Source organism: Copidosoma floridanum, unplaced genomic scaffold (assembly GCF_036245765.1).
Source record: "Copidosoma floridanum isolate Cflo_tuat_1 unplaced genomic scaffold, Cflo_Japanese_pri ptg000004l, whole genome shotgun sequence".
NCBI classification, from domain to species: Eukaryota; Metazoa; Arthropoda; class Insecta; order Hymenoptera; family Encyrtidae; genus Copidosoma; species Copidosoma floridanum.
Window position 1 is genome coordinate 19,181,571 of NW_028321881.1, and position 14,221 is coordinate 19,195,791.

The 14,221-nt window shown below is 39.3% G+C and overlaps 1 protein-coding gene across 1 annotated transcript in view; it reads left to right on the forward strand.

Moving 5' to 3' along the window:
- The first annotated feature begins 216 nt into the window (after positions 1 to 216).
- ICA69 (islet cell autoantigen 1-like protein) overlaps positions 217 to 14,221 on the forward strand; it is a 255,263-nt gene continuing 241,258 nt past the window's right edge. Inside the window, exon 1 of the mRNA XM_089597521.1 lies at positions 217 to 460. The gene's annotated coding sequence lies outside the window, so the exon portion shown is untranslated. The remainder of the gene's footprint in view (positions 461 to 14,221) is intronic.

Consider the following 14,221-nt stretch of genomic DNA (forward strand, 5'->3'; position numbering starts at 1 on the left):
GGTGGTTTTTTCGAAAACAAAAGTTGTTAATATCGCTATCTGATATCTCTTTAAAGACATACGATATCAACTTAATGGTATAGAAGTTAGTAAGTATATAAATGTTGAATTAAAAACTTTTATTGAAGAGTGGAAATTTTTCTCTCACAGTTAATGTTAAATGCTTGATAATACCCGTTGAAGCGGAAAAATTTGTTATCAATGATCGTTTTTATTTTTAAGCATCAATACCTTAAAGAATATTTTTCTGTTTTTCTGCAGATTGTCAGAAAGTCGTGGTCAATGCAACAAATCAAATTATTCTTAGAGGATTAAGAGATGGTGTCATTACCGTTATACAAGCACTGGTTGATTAAATTTTTGAAAAGTATCAACATACTTCGGCTCAGATTGAGTGGCTTGTGCTTCACTTAACTGCCTCAGTAGGAAAAAATTTATTTGCTTGATGTTACTGCAAAAGGTACACCTATTTTGATAAGTTTCCGCATGTAGCAGATGTATGAGTATTATTTTTTGTCAAGAACTTCTAGGCGTGTTTGAACGGTCAATTTCTACAATGAGTTGGAAAAGCCTAGTTTTGTTATTGTGGGCTTTCAGAAAGAGCGAAAAAGTGAGCCTACTTTAAAAAAAATTTTAAGAGTTATAATATCAGCATCGTAAAGCTTTATTGAAACTCACACTACTATCCTTATAAAAATCTTAGTTTTAATGTTAATAAAAATCATTTGTTGAAAAACCTTCATTGAATAGAAAAGATTTTATCACACTTGTACCTCTTGTTCTGACTGGCTGAAGTAAGCAAGATGAAATTTCAAAAAGCGCGCCCGTGGTAGCACGCTTGCAGTTTGAAGCAATAGAAAACTTTCTTGAAAATGTATGTGCTCACTGTCTCATTCTCTACGATAAGATAGTAGAGAACAGTTTTACCAGTAATAACATAAAAAAATTTGTTTCAGCATGTCTATAAAATTAAAAGAAAGAAATATATTAGCAGTAAAATCAGTCTTTATCATTATGGAGTACATTGTAGAAGTGAAGGGTTTTTAAGAACCCTGGCACCGATTATGTCCTTAAGGTGTCGGCAATTTTTTCACTTCACATTGATTGAGGATTAGGTGGCATTCATTACACAGAAATGAGAAAATTGTCTTGAAAAGTTGAATTTTCAAATGATTGATATGCCTGATTATCTAGAGTTTAAACTGTTAACACTGCTCCGTACGTCCTTAATATACCCGTATGCTTGGATATACACGGAAAGAGAATTAGTACGGCTACTGTACCACCTACAGTATAGTAGTCTAACTATTATACAGTGTACTGGCACTCCCACTGTTGGGAGTGCCAGTTTTCCAAAAATTAGACCATTAATTACCAGTAATTTTGAGTTGCATGTTGTATTATTGATATTGATAATAAAAAAAAAAAAAAAAAAAAGACAGAAAATATTTAGCAAAGTATGCCCTGTAATAACTACTCGTTTCTTTTATGGCATCTCTATACTCTTGTTTGCACTAAAAAATAAGGAAAGATTCATCTACTCAATAATTTGATGGCTCTCCCAGTCTATCAGCGTCGCTCTTGTTCTAAGTTTGGGAGACCCAGTCTCCCAACATAGAAAAGCGTGTCTCCAAAGCAGTGAAAAAATTTACCTACTCCAGTTTAGTATAGCAAGCGCTCCACGTAAGAGAATTTCTGTACCAATAATTTCTCTGCGTTTGTGTGCTGCCCTCAATGTCAAACAAATAAAAAAATTTTAATTTTATATGATGTAAAAAAATGCTACTATTTCTGAAAAAGTTTTATAATAAAAAACTTCACTAAACTGTATTTTTTACATTATTTTTATAAATAAAGTATCAAACTCATACTTTAGTAACTATTTAAAAAATCGTTTTTTTAAACTACCTACAATTAAAATATTAAGAACTAATATCTTATCCTCATAAAAATGACACACACACACTTGCTCAGTGTTAGCCGTATATGTACCAGCGCAAACTGCTGCTTAATTTATCTTAAGGGATAAAGCGATATGTGTTGAGTGATAAATTGCGTAAGTAAACAAATTTTTAATTTTTTTCTATTTTATATTAAACTTTTTCCTTCAATGATAAAATTTAAAACTTCCAAAAAAGTCATACTTAATGAAAGTCGTCACCTAACGAAGCTGACTGTGTACTTCTTGGCTCTCGGAAGTACCAAGTGACAACCGAAGCGAACCGCTAAGTCTAAACATATAAAGTCAGCAAATATTGGCCCCATAGTATGTAAGACAAAGAAGTTTTAACTCAAGCTTTGCGTAAGGTGCATTTCTTCGCACGGCGTTTTAGTTAGTAGCTTTCCACCGCTCATCGAGTGTGATCCTTAATTATGAGTTCAATATTTTAATCTAATTCAATATTTTAATCTAAGTTGTTATAAATGTTAAGGGAATTCCTTTTAATTTATTGTAAAACCAAATTAAAAGAATAAGTATACCAGGTAATGCGCAATATTTCATGAGTTAAAACCAAACAAAATTAATAATGTCAAAAGAAGGGGTGCTGAAGTAATACATAGAATTCAACCTGCTAAAACAAAAGGTTCTGTTGACAAATATATTTTACAAAACGTAACACTCTTTTTTTTATTTCCCTGATATAGAAATCAATAGTGGGACAGTCTGCTAGGCCTGCAGCCCGTCAGGGAGCGTGAGACCTAAATTTACAAATATCCAGTTTCTACCGGATAATAGAGATAAATAATTACGATGAATTAATTTAAAAAAAATAGTAGCAGAGCGTGGTTAAGTCTGTAACTGTTTATTTGTTTATTAGACATTCTTTATTACTATTTTTTGAAGAATTAATAAACATCATTCAAAGAAGCATGTTAATGAATGACATAAATAATAATATACTAATAAACAAACGATGAAATAAATAATAAAAGTTTACCATTATAAAATTGAAAAGTGAAAAATTAGATAACATTGTGTGTTAAATAATAGTAGAAAACATTAAAATTAGTGATTTGTTATACTACACACACAGACACACCGTAACAACAGATCTGTTAATTAAAGCGGTCTATCGATTCCTACCCTGAATCTGCTAGTCAAAGCGATTCGTTTTCTTAGTCCTGCTTCAATGGTGGACATTCTAAATCCAAGATCTGCTTATTAGAGCGATCTTGTCCTATTTTACAAGTACACAATAACACAGTCAATGAATAAAAAAAAAATAAATAAAAACAAATAAAAATTTAAAAAAATATATATAAGTAAAGAATTTAGGTAAAAATAATACCATCACATCAATTATTTAACGTGCATGGGTGAAAAAAAAGGAAGTGGCAAAAAACTTTACTTACTAAAACTATTAGCTAAACCAATTTTTCTAGAAAAACAATTAGATTATATTAATAACCAATTACAATTTTATTATAATTCTCACAAACGAAACACAAATTTAACAGAAAATAACAAATACAAAACACAAATAGTAGGTACGCTTCAGAAAAACAATTTTTAAAATTTAGAAATCAACGTTCAGCCGAAATGCAATAATTTTAAAATTCAACTAAATACACGATTTGATGAATAAATGGTTTTCGCGGAAAAAGAGTTTCTTAAGGGCCCTTAAAAAGGTATCAACGCATAAGTAGAAGATTACTCACAAACACACAAATACATAAAAATTATTAACACAGTGTTCAAGCGTGAAATATCGTGCTTCCTCTTAATCTGAAGAGGAAAAAGTGCCAATCTATATGTTGATACTCTCTCTCAACTGCAGAAAGAGCCTTCAATTTTACACCGTGCACTAAAGGATACTCGCGTAGCAATTAAGATATATAGCAGCACATGCTATGTAGAAAGTCCCCGCACTGTGTACTCTCTTCCTAGCTTAAAGTAGAGGGTACCATATATGCACGCTTAATTACACTTTCTTACTTTAGTTTCTGGACATTACACATAGTATACTTATCGTTCCGTTGGCCGGCGTACACCTGTAAGAAAAATTACAATTTTCTTACACGTGCACGTGCCAAACAAGCATTTACACTGAATGCATATATATAAAATTTTTTTGTGTACACATGCATCAAGAAAAAAACATGAAAAATAATTTTTTTCTACTATCCATAATTGATTATGCGTAACGCACAAAATACATGATTATCGATATTATTTATATATGTATGTATCTAATTATTTATTTATTCCTTGTATCTTTTATGATGCATGGCAAGGCCATAATAAAATATATTACTGAAGTAAATAAGTAAAATAAAAATAACAATATGATTATAAATTTTCCTCTCGAACGTGATCAAATCTAACTGAAGAAAGAAAAATAAGATAAAATATAGCATAAAAATAAACAAAAAGAAATAAACATGCACAAAGATGATAATTAATCGTTGAAAATGGACAACAAAATCCAGCTGCTGCCGATAAAACAGTTGCTGAAGCGCTGATGGAGTCCCTTAACGCCAATTTTTTCGTTTCAACATGCAATCAACTCCATTCCTATTTTTGATGGAAAAAATATTCCGCTCAAGAACTATACTGAAGATATCAGGAACGAAGAAAGTTTGGTCAGAGATGATTAAAAAGGTTTATATAAGAGGGCAGTTTTATATAAGACTCGTTTATAATACATTTGAAAAAAAAATATGTGACGAGAAAACCCATTGCTTACTATCAAACTCAGCTGCAGAAAGTGCGTCTACGATAAGACCAATCAGTGAGCGAATGTTATGATTATGCAAACCTACTGCTGAGCGGTGCTGAAAAGGCTTTGATGGAACATAGGGCCGATGCGCACGACGTGCATATGATGCCGCCAATAAGAGATTCAGCGCTAGACATGTATTTGAAAGGACTAGCACCTATGATAAGCCAGCAAGTAGATGCGAAAAAACTTGCCTCCTTGGCCGATGCCTATAAGTATGTGCTAAGGTTAGAGAGCCGAATGAGAGCGGGTGTAATCCCGCACACATGCTAGTAACGACCACCTCACAGTGATTTTAGAAATCATTTAAATGACTCATATCATTAGCAAAATAGGTATCCTGACTAGCCATTTTTGTCGCATAAAATAGGACATGTTAATAAACACCAAATCGACAATTAGAATCACAATCCTAATAGGCAATTCAATAATAATCTAAATTTTTGAGAAAATTATAAGATCAATGAAAGAAGTCAATATCACTGAAATCAACCAAATAGCTATAACTATGGGCAAAACGACTTGAATCGATATAATAACAAGAATCCTAATGGTTATGCGCAACAAAATTCGAATTTTAATTCTACAAATAACCAATATGGTTATCGAAGTGGGGCAAATAATTATAATAGATACCCCAAAAATAATAACCAATAACCAAAAATAATTCAATGGCTTATTATCAGCTACAAGAAAAATTTCATTTACTAATAAATACGAACGGAAATGATGAGTGAGGTATTTTTTTTAAATATTTTCACCCTATAGAAAAAATATCTTATCATTACGCCGGTTTTCGGGTAGCCAATGACGAATATCACGTCAGCTAGCGTCCCTCAGGTACCTGCAGCCCAGGGTAGATAGTTATAATTGCCATCTCCTGGATTTGCAAAAAAATAACCGATATCTGTAATTTCTCTGGGGTTTTTGGGGTAGCCGATTAGGAATTCCATGTCATATAGCGTCTCCCAGGTATCTAAAGCCCACAGTGGAGAGTATGAATACCGTCTCCTGGAGTTGCAGAAAAATGACCGATATCGGTAGTTTCTCGGGGGGTTTTAAGGGTAGCCGATTATGAATACCACGTCAGCTAGCGTCCCCCAGGTATCTGGAGCCTTTGTATACTTGCCAACATTTGTTTTTCGTTAATTTTACGATGTATTTTTTTAACCATTTATAAAAACAAAAACACCAATTTTAAATAATGCTATTGCATGTGTAATTTTCATGATAAAATATTATTTTTATACGTATTTTTATACGTATTATAGGTGCTGTGATCTTGGACTTCTCCAATGTCCGGCCCTCCTTGTCCCAATTCCATGAATTCCAGAATGAACCGTGTCAGTTTACAATCATATAATTGATGTACTTGCAAAATTCGGTAATTCACGATAAAGGGATATAACAATGTTAATAATAGTAAATAAGCATTTAGTTCAAATCGTCTACAAATGTGCGTCTAGTGCCAAACAATGGCTTATTCTGTTTCTTAAGAGTTGTAATAAATCTTTTATTAAAATAAAATGTGATTTTTCAAAAGATAATATGTCAAATAAGCTCAAAAAACACATCCTTAAAAATTGATTATTATTAACAGCATAGGTAATATCGTTACTCTGATTTTTTTCAAGCGATTAGAAGATAAGAAGGTCTTGATTTAATATGATTATTAGACGACTCTACGGAAAATGATCATAAATTATATCAAGCTAAGGAACTTAAGAAGAATCTCGTTAGTGCTGCAGCAGATTATAAATTTATTTCCTTATAATCTTTAAGCATTTTTAAAGTCAATTTCATTCTACTAGACTCGTTATCTCAGTAACATACTTAAACGCTATGTGGCGTTAGCTTCACAAACTAGGCAAATTAGGAAAGTGTAATACCTACTCTTCATGTAAACCCATTATAAGCGCTGCCCAGCAAGTGCCCATCAAGTACCCGCTAAGGACACGCCAAGTGCCTGCCAAATGCCGAGCAAGTGCCCGCCAGGTGCCCACCAAGTGCTCGGCACATACCTGCCAAGTACCCGCCAAGTGCCCGCCAAGTGCCCGTCAAATGCCCATCAAGTGCCCGCGAAGTAAACGCCAAGTGCCCGGCAAATACCTGCCAAGTGCCCGCCGAATGCCCACCAGGTGCCCAGCAGGTGCCCGCCTAGTTCCCACCAAGTGCTCAGCAAATATCCACCAAGTGCCTAGTACTCGGCAAGTGCCCGCTACGTGTCCGACAAGTATCTGGCAAGGTACCGCCAAGTACCCGCCAAGTACCCAGCAGGTGCCCGGCAAGTGCTCGCCAAGTGCCTGGCAAGTACCCGACAAGTGCTCGCCAAAGGCCAGGAAAAAGCCGGGCAAGTACCCGGCAAGTTCCCGCCAAGTACCCGCCGATTGCCCGCCAAGTCCCCGGCAAGTACCTGGCAAGTGCCTGCGAAGTACCCGCCAAGTACCTGGAAAGTGCCCACCAAGTACCTGCCAAGTTTCCACCAAGTCCCCGGAAAGTACCCACCAAGTGCCCGCCAAGTATCTGCCAAGTTCCCGCCAAGTGCCTGGAAAATGCCCGCCAAGTGCCCAGCAGGTGCCTGGCAAGTGCTCGCTAAGTGCCCTGCAAGAACCTGGCAAGATGGTGCCAAGTACTCGCCAAGAACTCGCTAAGTGCCTGCCAGGTGCCTGCTAAGTGCCCGCTAGGTGCTCGGAAAGTACCCGCGAAGTACTCGCCAAGTTCCCGCCAAGTCCCCGGCAAATGCCCACCAAGTACCTCCCAAGTACCCAGCAAGTGCGTGCCAAGTGCCCATCAGGTGCCTGGCAAGTACTCGCCAAGTACCCCCTAAGTGCTTGCCAAGTGCCCGCCGAGTGCTTGGCAAATACTCGCTAAGTGCCTGGAAAGTGCCCGCTGAATACCCGTCAAATTCCTGCCAAGTCCCCGGCAAGTGCCAACCAAGTACCTGCCAAGTTCCCGCTAAGTTACCGCAAAGTGCCTGGAAAGTGCCCGCCGAGTCTTCGGCAAGTACCTAGCAAGTGCCCGCCAAGTACCCGCCAAGTTTTCACTGAATGCCTGAAAAGTGCCTGCCAAGTGCCCGCCAAGTTCCCGCCAAGTACCTGCCAAATGCCTGCCAAGTGCCCGCCAAGACTTCAGCAAGTACCTGGCAAGTGCCCGCCAAGTACCCGCTACGCTTTTACCAACTGCCTGGAAAGTGCCCGCAATTCGCCCAGCAAGTGCTTGGCAAGGGCTCGCCAAGTGCCCGCCAAGTGCCCGTAAAGTGCCCGCCAAATCCTGAGCAAGTACCTGGCAAGTGCCTGCCAAGTACTCGCCTAGTTCCCGCCAAGTACTCGCCTAGTTCCCGCCAAGTGCCTGGAAAGTCCTGGTCAAGTGCCTGAAAAGTGCCCGCCAAGTGCCTGTCGAGTGCCAAGCAAGTGCGTGCCAAGTGCCCAGCAAGTGCTCTGCTAGTGCCCGCCAAGTACCCGCCAAGTGCCAGCCAAGTCCCCGGCAACTACCAGGTAAGTGCCTGCCAAGTACCCGCCTAGTTTCCGCCAAGTGCCTGGAAAGTGCCTGCTAAGTGCCTGCCAAGTCCCCGGCAAGTGCCTGCCAAGTGCCTGGAAAGTGCTTGCCAAGTGCCTGGAAAGTGCTTGCCAAGCGCCTGGCAAGTACCCGGCAAGTGCTTGCCAAGTGCCCACCAATTACCCGCCTCGTTTCAGCCAAGCGCCTGGCAAGTACCCGCCAAGTGCCCGCCGATTACCCGCCAAGTTTCCACCTAGTGCCTGGAAAGTGCCTGCCAAGTGCCTGCCCAGTGCCAAGCTAGTGCCCGCCAAGTTCCCAGCAAGTGCCTGGCAAGTACCTGTCAAGTGCGCATTAAGCACCTGATAAGTGCCCGCCAAGTACCTGCCAAGTTTCTGCTAAGTGCCTGGAAAGTGCCCACCAAGTGCCCAGCAAAAGGTGGCAAGGTCTCACCAATTGCCCGGAAGTACCCGCCATGTGCTCGCCAGGTGCTACGCAAGTGCCCGCCAAGTGTCTGGAAAGTTCCCCCCAAGCACCTGCCAAGTGCCCGCCAAGCGCCCGCCAAATCCTGAGCAAGTACCTGGCAAGTGCCTGCCAAGTACTCGCCTAGTTCCCGCCAAGTACTCGCCTAGTTCCCGCCAAGTGCCTAGAAAGTCCTGGTCAAGTGCCTGAAAAGTGCCCGCCAAGTGCCTGCCGAGTGCCAAGCAAGTGCGTGCCAAGTGCCCAGCAAGTCCTCTGCTAGTGCCCGCCAAGTACCCGCCAAGTGCCAGCCAAGTCCCCGGCAACTACCTGGTAAGTGCCTGCCAAGTACCCGCCTAGTTTCCGCCAAGTGCCTGGAAAGTGCCTGCTAAGTGCCTGCCAAGTCCCCGGCAAGTGCCTGCCAAGTGCCTGGAAAGTGCTTGCCAAGCGCCTGGCAAGTACCCGGCAAGTGCTTGCCAAGTGCCCACCAATTACCCGCCTCGTTTCAGCCAAGCGCCTGGCAAGTACCCGCCAAGTGCCCGCCGATTACCCGCCAAGTTTCCACCTAGTGCCTGGAAAGTGCCTGGAAAGTGCCCGCCAAGTGCCTGCCGAGTGCCAAGCAAGTGCGTGCCAAGTGCTCAGCAAGTGCTCTGCTAGTGCCCGCCAAGTACCCGCCAAGTGCCAGCCAAGTCCCCGGCAACTACCTGGTAAGTGCCTGCCAAGTACCCGCCTAATTTCCGCCAAGTAACTGGAAAGTGCCCGCCAAGTGCCTGCCAAGTCCCCGGCAAGTGCCTGCCAAGTGCCTGGAAAGTGCTTGCCAAGCGCCTGGCAAGTACCCAGCAAGTGCTTGCTAAGTGCCCACCAATTACCCGCCACGTTTCAGCCAAGCGCCTGGCAAGTACCCGCCAAGTGCCCGCCTACTACCCGCCAAGCTTCCGCCTAGTGCCTGGAAAGTGCCTGGAAAGTGCTCGACAAGTGTTTGGAAAGTGCCCAGCAAGTGCTCATTAAGCGCACGCTAAGTGCTCGCCAAGTACCCGCCAAGTTTTCGCCAAGTGCCTGGAAAGTGCTCGCCCAGTACCCAGCAAGTGCCCGGCAAGTGCTCGCCAAGTACCCGCTAAGTGCCTGCCAGGTGCCTGCCAAGTGCCCGCTAAGTGCTTGGAAAGTGCCTGCCAAGTGCCTGCCAAGTGCCTGCCAAGTCCCCGGCAAGTGCTCGCCAAGTGCCCGCCAATTACCCGCCAAGTTTTAGCGAAGTGCCTGGCAAGTACTCGCCAAGTGCCCGCCAGGTGCTCAGCAAGTTCTCGCCAAGTGCCTGCCAAGTGTCCAGCAAGTGCGCGCCAAGTGCCCAGCAAGTGCCTGGCAAGTGCTCGCCAAGTGCCCGTCAAGTGCCTGGCAAGTTCCCGCCAAGTGCCTGGAAAGTCCCTGCCAAGTTCTCGCTAAGTGTTTGGAAAGTGCCAGCCAAGTGCCCAGCAAGTGCCCATTAAGCGCACGCCAAGTGCTCGCCAAGTACCTGCCAAGTTCCCGCCAAGTGCCTAGAAAGTGCCCAGCAAGTGTTTGCCAAGTGCCCTACAAGTACCTGGCAAGATGCTGCCAAGTACCTGCTAAGTGCCTGCCAAGTGCCTGCCAAGTGCCTGCTTAGCGCTTGGAAAGTACCCTCGAAGTACCCGCCAAGTACCTCATTAGTGCCCAGCAAGGGCGCGCCAAGTGCCCATCAAGTGCCCGGCAAGTGCTAGCTAAGTGCCCGCCAAGTGCCTGGCAAGTACCTGGCAAGTGCTTGCCAAGTAAGTAAGTAAGTAAGTCTTTATTTGATACTATGGACTTAGAGGTCCTGTATAGTGCTTGACATGATGAATCACAGCAGATACATTTTTGTTTAAGCGTTGAAAGTGTAAAAGCAGCTCTCACAGGTAACGCTAAAAAAAAATATCGTATAAAATGAAGAAATAATAAAATAAAATTTATAAATAAATAAAAAATGAAAAGATAAAAAATAATTAAAGAAAAAAAAATAAAAAATTTGCATAGTAACAACATTGATGTAATAAAAACAGTTTATAAAAACAGTAATGGTTAAGTGAAGTATGGTAAATAAAATAAAATGGAAATACAACGAACAGCTCAAAGCTTAAATAAATTTTTCATGACTGAAAAAGAATACTTAGCTGCACTATACCTAACTCATCATTTCCGTTCGTATTTATTAGTAAATGAAATTTTTCTTGTAGCTGATAATAAGCCATTGAATGGAATGTATACAAGAAAAGATCCAGGGTAGCGTTTAATGCGTTGGATGTTTTAGTTCTCCGATTATGAATACACTTTCAAATACAAGCCAGAAAAACTCAATACCAATGCTCATGCAATATCTAGAAACCTAGTAGGACTATTTCTGTATGCTAAAGACAATATAAATAATGGATTACCATTGTTAAAAGTTATCATGATGGGTCGAAAAAAAATAGAGAAATAAAGGAAAACAGAATTATAAGGCCAGAGAAAAAGAATAGTAAGAACATCCAATTTAATGACTTGAAAACCTAAATCATTACCAGCAACCTTTAAGGAGACAGTGGAAGTAACAAAATCTAGAAGCATGACCAAATCAGGAACAAATGTACCTAAATTGGCCAGGGGCCCTGTACGACCCCTTAGTTCAAAAACAAACAAGGAACGGCTTAAGTTAGATCATAGTGTGATTGCTCAAAGGACTCAAACAAAAATATTTACACAACCACAGACATTATCTGCTTCTCGACCGAGTATATTAAGAAATGTCACTAAAATATATTAAAAGATTCTAGCTCATTAAAAGTCAATTTTTCAAAAACAGTAGCCTCAACATCAAACGCTAGCGATATGAATACAAAAATCACCGAAATAAAACCTAATAGTTACAAGAATGAGGAAATTCCACAAATACCAGTCAAAGATATGATTAATCTTGGTGCATCGTCAAGAACAAATATGTTTTCAGAAGTAAATACACAACCATCAGTATATGATCCTAGACGAAGTGGATGACGGCAATAATTGACCGAAATGTAAGTAAACTCAAATACAGATACTAACTCAGACTTAGACGCGACCAATACTGAAATCTTTGTTACACCCATTCCACTCAGTGAATGCTTAAACGACGACGTTTTAAGATATCAACCTGAAACCACTATAAGTAATATTCGTAAGGTTACTTATCAAGAAATACGTAAGTTAAAAGAATTCAACCAAAGTCTTCAAGAATATTTGGACAAGTCTATCAACGACGATGAACCCGAGCAAGCTGATACGGATTTTTTTATTTGTGAGCAGATTTACTGATAAAGATAAGCTGGATCCTGTAATTCAGGACAGATTAATCAAAATGGACACCTACGACCCCGATAATTTTGATGATTTCGTATTATATGAAAAAATTTTTAATTTATCAAGACGTAAAACGTATTTCGTACTCTTATTTAATTAAGATAGAATTTTGAGTAAATATATGACAAAAGGGAAACACCAGTTACTTTTTGTATTCAGAAAAATATACCCTTAAGTTCATGTACACTGACGAGTATTTCTATTATTGCAAAAAACAGACGATCCAAATCACCGGACTTGGGACAAATAACAGAAGAAACCGTGGACAACTTAAATGAAAACAATAACAAACAAACAAACTGCAATAAAAATGAATCATTATATCTAAGTATTGCACCTGATTTCATACTACTATCGGACTTAAACCCTTTCCAACCAATTAATAGATACAAACAACAGTACGGAAAGGTGTACGTAAGTCTAAGTGATCGTAGCATTAGTACTAACAACTAAAAAAACGTTAGTAAAGCTAAGTTAATAAACAATGTAATTACCACTATTGTCAATCTTTATTAGTGAAACATTTACCGATTTGATACCTTCAGAAAGTTTTTCAAAAGCTTTCAAATCACTCAGGAAAATTTTATTGGGACAAAATCTTTAAACTTTTCGAACTCAAGAAGGGGAGGTCTTACAGACAAATTAGATCCTGGGTTGAGTACAGAAATGTTATTAACAACTTTTGATAAAACATCTATACAAATTACTGTCTGTTACAGTAACGTTGATTTTTCAAAAATTCAAGTATGTAATGAAATAACACACACTGCAAAACAGTCCTCTTGAAAGACATGAGGGAATAAATCTAACTCATCGGAAAGTAAGATAATGATTTTATTGGCCAGGCATGAAAGATCATATTTTTAATCACGTCCAACAATGAGGTAAATGTCACGAAAATAAGATCAAATGGATAAAAACGAGAGAACCCGTAGTACTTACAGATACACCCATTGAAGCTTTTGATAGAGTTTCTTTTGATACCATAGGTTAATTAAAGATGACGTTAAATGGTAATTGTCATTTGTTAACCATACAGTGTAGTTTGACGAAGTACATCATATTCGTCTATGTACCAGATCTAAGTTTGAGCATGCTTGTCGATGCACTTATACAAACCTAATATTAGTTAACGGTTTGCCTAGAGAAATTTTATCAAATAGACATGCTACATTTCTGTCTAATTTTTTGGAATAAATCATGAAACCCTAAAGATCAATCATCTAACTACATTAGCATATTATCCTCAATCAAACGGATCACTAGAGCGAAGTCATGCTGCCTTAGCTGACTTTATAAGAAATTACTCTGAAACTTATGATGACTGGAACAATTTGTCCAAATTAGCCGCTTTCACGTATAAGATAAGTGCACATACAGCAACGAATTTGACACTCTATGAACTAGTATTTGGGAGAGTAGCAGGGTTGTCCTTGCCCTTAAAGACACCTGAAGACAAAAGATTTCGAACCTATCCATTATGCTTACAAGATCTTAGATTCCATGAAATGTCATAGGTGATAGGAAATTAACTAATGAAATTGAAAATACAAGCAAAAATAAGATACGAAAATAAATTAAAGCATTCCAATGTTAAACCAAGAGATAACGTATGGATAAAGAAAGAAGTACGTGCCTATAAATTTGATCGCTTCTGTAATTGAACCCCTAAAAGTTAAAACAGTTTTTAAGGTAATTAGTGTATTAGTTAGAAAAAAAATGGCAAAATCATACTAAAACACACAGATAAATGGAAACTATTTCCCCAATAATAATATTCTTGTAAGAATTATATTTTACATGTCTTCTAGAGAAAAAAACAACGATGCAAATTATATTGACTATCTTAGTAACAATAGTGTTAAAAGATTGCGCAGATTTAAACAATTCTAATCATGGCAACTATAACTTAAAACCACTGGAAACGAACCCTTGAATGTAATATGAACGAATCGGTGTAACAAAAATTAAAAGAGCTGACGGTAAAACTATTGTATGGCTTGATATTAATAGATTCATATTGGAGCACACACCTACTCAATGATTAAATGAAACCTTTCGATATTGTATAACACAGTTTGGTTATCCTAATTGTAATAACCATATGGAAATAGACCTTTTGAATTTAAAGATAATGCAATTAAAAAATGTTGAAGCAACACTATTGAACGTAAAAAACACTGTAGCAA